We start from the raw sequence: 7,538 nt of genomic DNA on the forward strand, positions 1-7,538 counted from the left end.
TCCACTGATGGTTAGAATATTCTCATAAATCTATACTGTAAACTAATTCACAACAGAGGAGGCTTTTCCTAGGATACCTGCTGAACTCTGCTTGATCTGGCTGACAGCAGGTTACCTTTGCTTTGAAAAGGGTTTTGTGTTTGTTTTGTTTTACATTGGTTAACACTGTGGCCCTATGCTCTGGCTCTCTAGCTGGTACCAGGCCTCCAGAGTCCATAACATAATAGAACAATAGGATGTTGCTGGAATTAGACTCTGTGCCCTTTCCATAGCTGAGTCTCCCCACTGACAACACCTTCAAGTGTATATCACTTGTGCAGTGAACTGGAAGCTCTGAATCTAGGTTAGCAACAAACGATTTCCACTCATCTGCCCATACACTGGAATTGGAAACAGGAGACCTAAGAGGCCTACTACAAACCAATTTGCTTACAACTCCTCTTCAAGTATCTGATGATGCTTAACACCAGGCCTTTAGGAGGCAAAGCAGATACCTTACTGGCACATGTAGTATTAAAATAAGGAAAGAGCCATGAAGCACGCACACAGTGAAATCAAAATGATAAAACAATGCAAGTTATCTGATAAAGGCGAAGGACACTAGTGTGTAGTCTCCATTGAGTTTATGTGCACACACCCATGTATCACGGATACTTGTATGTTGGCATGAGTCCCAGAGACATGTATCAGTAGGCAAATTGTAGGTGTGGGATCAAAGGTACATGATAAATGCAACTTATAATATGGCTCTACAATTTATCACATTGCTATCTATCATCACCACATACATGACATCTGTCCCCATCTGCTCACTCACACACCTGGTTCTTCTAAATTCTTCATGTCCTGCACTGGATTTCTTGCCCTGTAGGGTGGATTTCTTTTGACTAACATGAGTTCCTGTAAAAATGGCACTCCTTTCCCATGAGACAGGAGGCATTTTAGAGGACCAGAATCACATCAAATACAGTATCTAAGTCTGTGCATGAGTATAGAGAATTTAGTATACAAGCTAAAAAGATGCACGTCTGTGTCATCCCACTCTGGAGAGTTCTGAGGCACAATTCAGGTCTCGACCCTGCATAAGAGAAGGAAACATCACTGCATACTCAAGTCTGGTGAATGCTCCCTGCAGGGGAAAAGGAAAAACAAAGAAATAAGACTGTCCAGAGACTTTCAAGAGCCAGTGATTGCTGCTGAGGCCAGAGGAAGGACTGCCACATAGAGAAGAGTGGGCGCATTTGACCTGCTTCTCAAACCACTAAAGAAAAAAGACAGGAGAGAGTAAAGAAGAGGGAATCCTAAAAGCAGAAGGAACCAGGGAACAAAGGAAGACAGAACTGGAGCTTTCCCCTGCCCCCCATCTTTTATATCTGAGGGAAAGGGCAAAGTCCTTAAAACTTTTACTAACTTTGGTAAACGTGCTTTTGGTGAACTCAGGTACGCTGAAATCTGCTTAGGTTGAAGTGGAATTTAAAGTCCAAAATTACGTTAGTACAATTCAAGGGACTTTCATTCTGCTCACAGTAAAGTTACCTTGACTTATAACCCAGCCACACTTGCAGGTGTTACACTCCAGAAAGATTAACAAGTCTTCCTACTCCTATTGCCCAGCTAGAGCAATATGGGAAGGGGAAAAGAAGTAAAGAATCTTTTCTGGAATCTGCATCAGTTCCAGGTGGTAAAGAGAAGGCCTGCACAGAGGTGAAGATGTTGTTTTGTGGCTGGTAGGGTGAAGAGGATGCTTTAGGGCTCTGGATCAGTGTGCCCTTTCTTTTCCCAGAGGGCAATAAAATGGAGCATTGCACATCCTGGCTTGACTCAGAACAAATATCCATGGTCCTTTGAGCAGTGTAAGTCCTGTGGTAAGGCCTTTCATTACATGATCACATTTTCTCTCCCTCATGATCTTTTTTTGGGTGGGGGAAGGGAGGAAGGAAGGAGGCTGCTGAGTTTACTATCAGTTGCATCACTGTGATTTCAGTTTTAATATATGGCAAAGGCAGCTAGAGCTCTGGAAAGGTAACTTTTCATAGAATCCTAGAAGATCGGGGTTGGAAGAGACCTCAGAAGGTCATCTAGTCCAATCCCCTGCTCAAAGCAGAACCAACCCCAACTAAATCATCCCAGCCAGGGCTTTGTCAAGCCGGGCCTTAAAAACCTCTAAGGAGGGAGATTCCACCACCTCCCTAGGTAACCCCTTCCAGTGCTTCACCACCCTCCTAGTGAAATAGTTTTTCCTAATATCCAACTGAGACCTCCCACACTACAGCTTGAGACCATTGCTCCTTGTTCTGTAATCTGTCATCACTGAGAACAGCCGAGCTCCATCATCTTTGGAAACCAACTTCAGGTAGTTGATGACTGCTATCAAATCCCCCCTCACGCTTCTCTTCTGCAGACTAAATAAGCCCAGTTCCCTCAGCCTCTCCTCATAAGTCATGTGCCCCAGCCCCCAATCATTTTCATTGCCCTCCTCTGGACGCTCTCCAATTTGTCCACATACTTTCTGTAGTGAGGGACCCAAAACAGGATACAGTACTCCAGATGTGGCCTCACCAGTGCCGAATAGAGGGGAATAAACACTTCCCTCGATCTGCTCGCAATGCTCCTACTAATGCAGCCCAATATCCCTTTAGCCTTCTTGGCAACAAGGGCACACTGTTGACACATATCCTTTTTAATGTATTAATATACATATGTATTATATACATTTACATTTTGAACATAGTATATAAACATGTTCCACTCATCTTTTCTCTCAGACATTGAAAAGTGGGAAAGAATTTCAATGGGGAAGGCAGAATTTGAGTTCCTTAGTTACCTGACCTACTCGGTTATTTTTATATTGTATTTGCTGCAGAGAGGATTTATGTGGATGTTATCCCAATGGTACTTAGAGCATATAAACAGGCACTCTTTAGCATTTCTGCAAAGCCAAACCAATAAATAACACTGGACGATGTGTTTGGCACATACAGTATTTCACAAAGGTGAGTTCAGCATGTGGAAGCATAGCAATGTTTTCTATGCCAACTATAGTGGGTTACTGTTGTATATAAATAGACTGCTATGGATCATGCCACTAGGCTGTTTGTTTGTTCATGTTAAAAGGCATAGCCATATGATCTGTTTATCACATAGTGGCCATTGAAGTCAGCTGGAGTTGTAGGTGCCCAGCACCTCTGGATAATCAGGCCTGAGGGGTCTCAAGTTGGCCACTCAAAAATGGAGACACTCGAAACTAGAGGCTACTTCTGAAAATTTCAACGCCTTTGCTCCCTATGAAATTGAATTGAACCCAGACCTTACAAAATTGGGGATGTTAAAACAAAAAGACATCTGAGTGGTAACCATGACAACAATATTTCCAAAAATGATTTGTATATCCAATATTTATACATACAGGGGGAGAAAGCATATGATGCTGTGCACTTATCAGCATCAATTTGTGCTGTGTGCATTAGCCAGGAGTTAGTTATGCAGGTCTTCCCAAATACCCTACTAATTTGTCACAGACATATTTGTCTTTTCACCTCGGGCTCCCACTTCAAAGTAGAGCTGGTAAAATGTTCTGAATTTCATTTTTTAAATTTTTTTTTGTCAACATTTTGAAAAAAAAAAAAGGGAAGATTTTTTTTCCCCCAAAGTTCACCCTATTTTTCAACAAGCCATAGAGCTGGCTGCAACATTTTGAAATTCGATGCAAGAAAGCTGGACGAATTGTTCACAAAAAAAGTTCTGTCTGAAAAATAAGAACATTTTTTCACAACTGTTTATTAAAGGAAAGTTTAGTCTCTCTACCCCAAGTATTTGATCTCTTTCCTTGAACTGCCAATACAGTTGGGGGCTAGGAGGAGGAGGGTTTGTGATGCAGGTCCTTGTGGACACGGAGGTAAAATGTTTTATATCCCGTTCTTGTGTTCTCACCCACCCAGGACATTGAGAAACTGAGTCCTTACTGTCAACTTGGACAGAAAAAAAAAATCTCATTTTCCCATCCCCACCCCAATACCTTGCAAATTAGTGTTGTTTTAAATGAGGGTTTTCTAATCTTTAATTAGTATCACAAGTACTTCATTGCATGCACATTCCTCCAGTGAAAGGTTGTATAGAATGAGTCACTGAGTTCTGTGTGTCCTGTGGGACTGTGTGAAGAGCTATATGCTACCCTTTGATATATTGAACAAAGGCCAAATTCTTGGCTGTCATTTTTCAGGGCTGAAGTACTTTAATAAAAAAAAAAAAGGAGGTGCAGGGCTGAAGTCTGCATACTGATGACAAGGCTTCTTGGGTGGCAACTGGGGTAAGGTTTTAGGTAGCTCTAGACTGTCTGAAGAGTTAGGCTAGTGACTGTTAATACTACATTGCGTTTAACACCACCTTTTGCTTTCATTGTAAAGCATGCTTACAGCATTTACTGTTTCTGTTGAGCTGTACTTTGTCACTGTAAACACAATGTTCATGCTTCCCACAACAATTACAGGGAAGAAATGATCCTGATAGAATCTGGAGTAAATTTGCTTACATGCATTAGTCCAGTCAAGAAGTGTCTCATTCCATTAACTAACCTCAGACCCTCTAGTTAGAATCAGCCCTATTTTATTAAAGTGAACAGATAAATTATATGTAGACCCTAATCCTCAGGCTGCCCCAACTACACTTGACTTAAGATGCAACCCGAAGGGTTGAAGTAATCTTTGTTTCCCTGATTCCTAAGGCTGGTGTGGTGACCCAGAGTCACTTAGAACAGCCTCAGTGCTGCTCTCTGTTACATTGACTTGTAATGGTACCCTTGGGATAGTTGACGAACAGAGCATTACACCCTCATCCCTTTTCTTATCCCACACATCCCTTACTCTCAGGGATTCTTCCAGGTTGGGAACTAGAGAAGCTATATAGCTGGAGCAGCACAAAGGGACCATATCAAGGCTGAGGATTTGACACAAAATCCCACAACTATACAAAGTTTGCGAGGATGAAAATTGTTTGTGGAGGAGAGCTGTGGGCTCTAAAGATCCTGTCTTGCTCCCTTTCCGGTTCTTTCCCAAACTAACTTGTCAGCTAACTAGTTATGTCTAACGTGGGTTCTGAGCAGCATACTGTATACATCTATAGACCTTTTACCTGAAGAGCTCTATGAACTGTATGAACATTAATTCATTTAGTCTTGGAATATGTCGAATTCCATTTTACAGATAAGGAAACTGAAGCAGTGAGAGTAAATGACTTCTCCAGAGTGACACAAAGCATCTATGGCAGAGCAGGAAATGGAAGGTATGCCCCCCTCCTGCCCTTTTGTTTGAAACAGAAGCCCATATTTCCTCCCATCCTCAGGAGTGTGGTACCTCTGAGAGGAAGGTGTGGGTTTTTTTTTTAATTTAATGGTCCAAGATGGATAAGCTCTTAAATTAGAGACCTCTGGGGAGCACTTAGATGGGACAGGGAGCTAGCTGTGTTGGTGCTTTAGAAGGAGTGATGGAGACTCTTCATTTTATCTGGGTTGTCCCAAATTACCAGCCACTTGTCTTGGAGTGAAGACCATCCTACCGTGTTGGAGAGACAGGAATCTATACCAGGATACTAAAACAGTATCTCAGTATCTTTATCAGGCACTTGTGTATCTAAGAAAACCAGTGTTAAAAGGCACAATTAAGGGGACTAATGCATGTGGTTAATTAGCCATAGAAATTATACCCTGAGACCTCAATGCAATAAGTCCTGGATACTTTAACCAACAGAAGAGCCCTTTCTTAACCAGTGGAAGACCTTCCAAACTACTTTTCCATCCTCCAAATGTAGCCCCAGCTTAGGGCCCCTCCTTTCTTTTAGCCACAAACCCAAGTTGCTAGCCAGGCTCAGGCTCTGTTGTGTCTCTGCAGTAGAAGCACATGCCCCTGGCCTGTGGCCGATGACATGAACTCTCCACTTGAGTGCCATTCACATCCTCCAGCGGGAAGAGAGCTGGCAGCATGATGTCAGGGGTGGAATGTCTTACCAGCTCTCTAATCAGTCAGAGTTTTGGGGGCAAAGAGTTTTGGGGGGACAGACTGCTCTCCGTCTGTCCCCTCATCAGCTGGGGCTCAGAGGCAAGGCCTGGCCTCTTCTCAGCTTTGCTGCTGATAAGTGGAATGGGGCTTCACCCCCTCCCTCCTGGAGCATAGCTGTCCCCAGAAAGTCTTGTTATCATTATTATTTGACATTTATGTGGTGGTAGTGCCTGAATATCTCTTAAGACATTTGAACCTTAATCCAGTCTCCGGTAAATTCTGGGGCTGCAGAACCCTAGTAAGGGCCACTCCTCCCACAAGCCATGAGGGTTTTTAGTGGACAGGAAGCTGCCTGACTTCAACACCTACTCCTCCATGGACAAGTAAGCCTGGAAGAATGCTCCCTTTCTGGTTCGTTCCCAAACTAAGCATAGGTGGACAGATGCCAATTAAACCTTAGAACAGTAGTTGGCTAGGGAACGAGGCTGCCCTAGCAACCACACATGAGCAGGGATGCTGCGTAATCTGTAGCAAACAGTTGTATGATCAGACTGATGGGGCATCTATATCCCTGTCCTTTCCATAGGAGCTGCTGCTGCAGGGGTGAAATGTTTCCACAGTCTAGCTGGCCCAGTGAGGGAGGCGGATTCTTGACCCCTTAAATATTCTTTAATATCTTTGTTGGAGCAGTGGCCCTTTCCCATGTCTGCCTGAAGCTACAAGATGGGCAACCTGCCCCATAGAGAACTGAAGCTCTGACCAAAGGAGTATAGCTGTCCCTTCAGAATATATCAAAAGTCAGGTTTAGGGAGGAGTGAGGGAATAGGGGGCTAGGGACTGAGGGCTAAAAATCATACTGGGGGAGCAGTTCCAGTTGTACAGAAACCTTCTTGATCCATGGTTTGCTTTGTAGCCACCACAATGCATGTGTTTTTCTATTTTAATAACGTGTTGGTATATGTATAGGTTAGGTCACGTGTTGTATACCTCATGTCCCAAGGTGAATTCTTTTCAGATGGCCGCTACAGGTCACACGATGCCCACAGGGCCAAAGGCTCCTGGAGATGTGTTGTTCATTAACTTGGTCATAAATGCTACAAACATGAATTTCCAGGAAAGCCAGCAGGGAAGGGCCCACTCCCAGCCCTTGAAAATAAATGCTGCAGGATTCAGTCTGCATAACCCCCTTATGAACTGAACTCTGTAGAATCTGTTCACTAGGTCTGATCACTAATGATCCCTAACCAGAGCTACCAATACATGGCTCTCTTTGTAAAGTATGGAAGTTAACACTTGGGGGGAGATATGGGGGAAGGTCCTCGTGAAATCAAATTAATCATACTGTCTATGCATTCTACCAGGGAATTCTTCATTCCTGTCCCAAATTACTGTGGGATGTTAATGTGTGCTGTTAAACAGCTGATTTGTTTCACAGTAGAAGTGGCGAATGAAGTGCTCCTTAGAGTGAACCTTGCATACTTCACAAGAATTGTGTGAAATGTATCTTGTTAATATTTGTAAAGTGCTTTGACATCCTCCGAGGAATCA

General features: G+C 43.2%; 1 long non-coding RNA gene across 1 annotated transcript in view; it reads left to right on the top strand.

Annotated features, from left to right (window-relative positions):
• Window positions 1–5,746, top strand: part of LOC122461773 — a 150,410-nt gene extending 144,664 nt beyond the window's left edge. Inside the window, exon 5 of the long non-coding RNA XR_006283941.1 lies at window positions 5,199–5,746. This is a non-coding gene — a long non-coding RNA (uncharacterized LOC122461773). The remainder of the gene's footprint in view (window positions 1–5,198) is intronic.
• The last annotated feature ends 1,792 nt before the right edge of the window (window positions 5,747–7,538 follow it).

The sequence above is a fragment of the Chelonia mydas genome, chromosome 9 (assembly GCF_015237465.2).
Source record: "Chelonia mydas isolate rCheMyd1 chromosome 9, rCheMyd1.pri.v2, whole genome shotgun sequence".
NCBI lineage: Eukaryota > Metazoa > Chordata > Testudines > Cheloniidae > Chelonia > Chelonia mydas.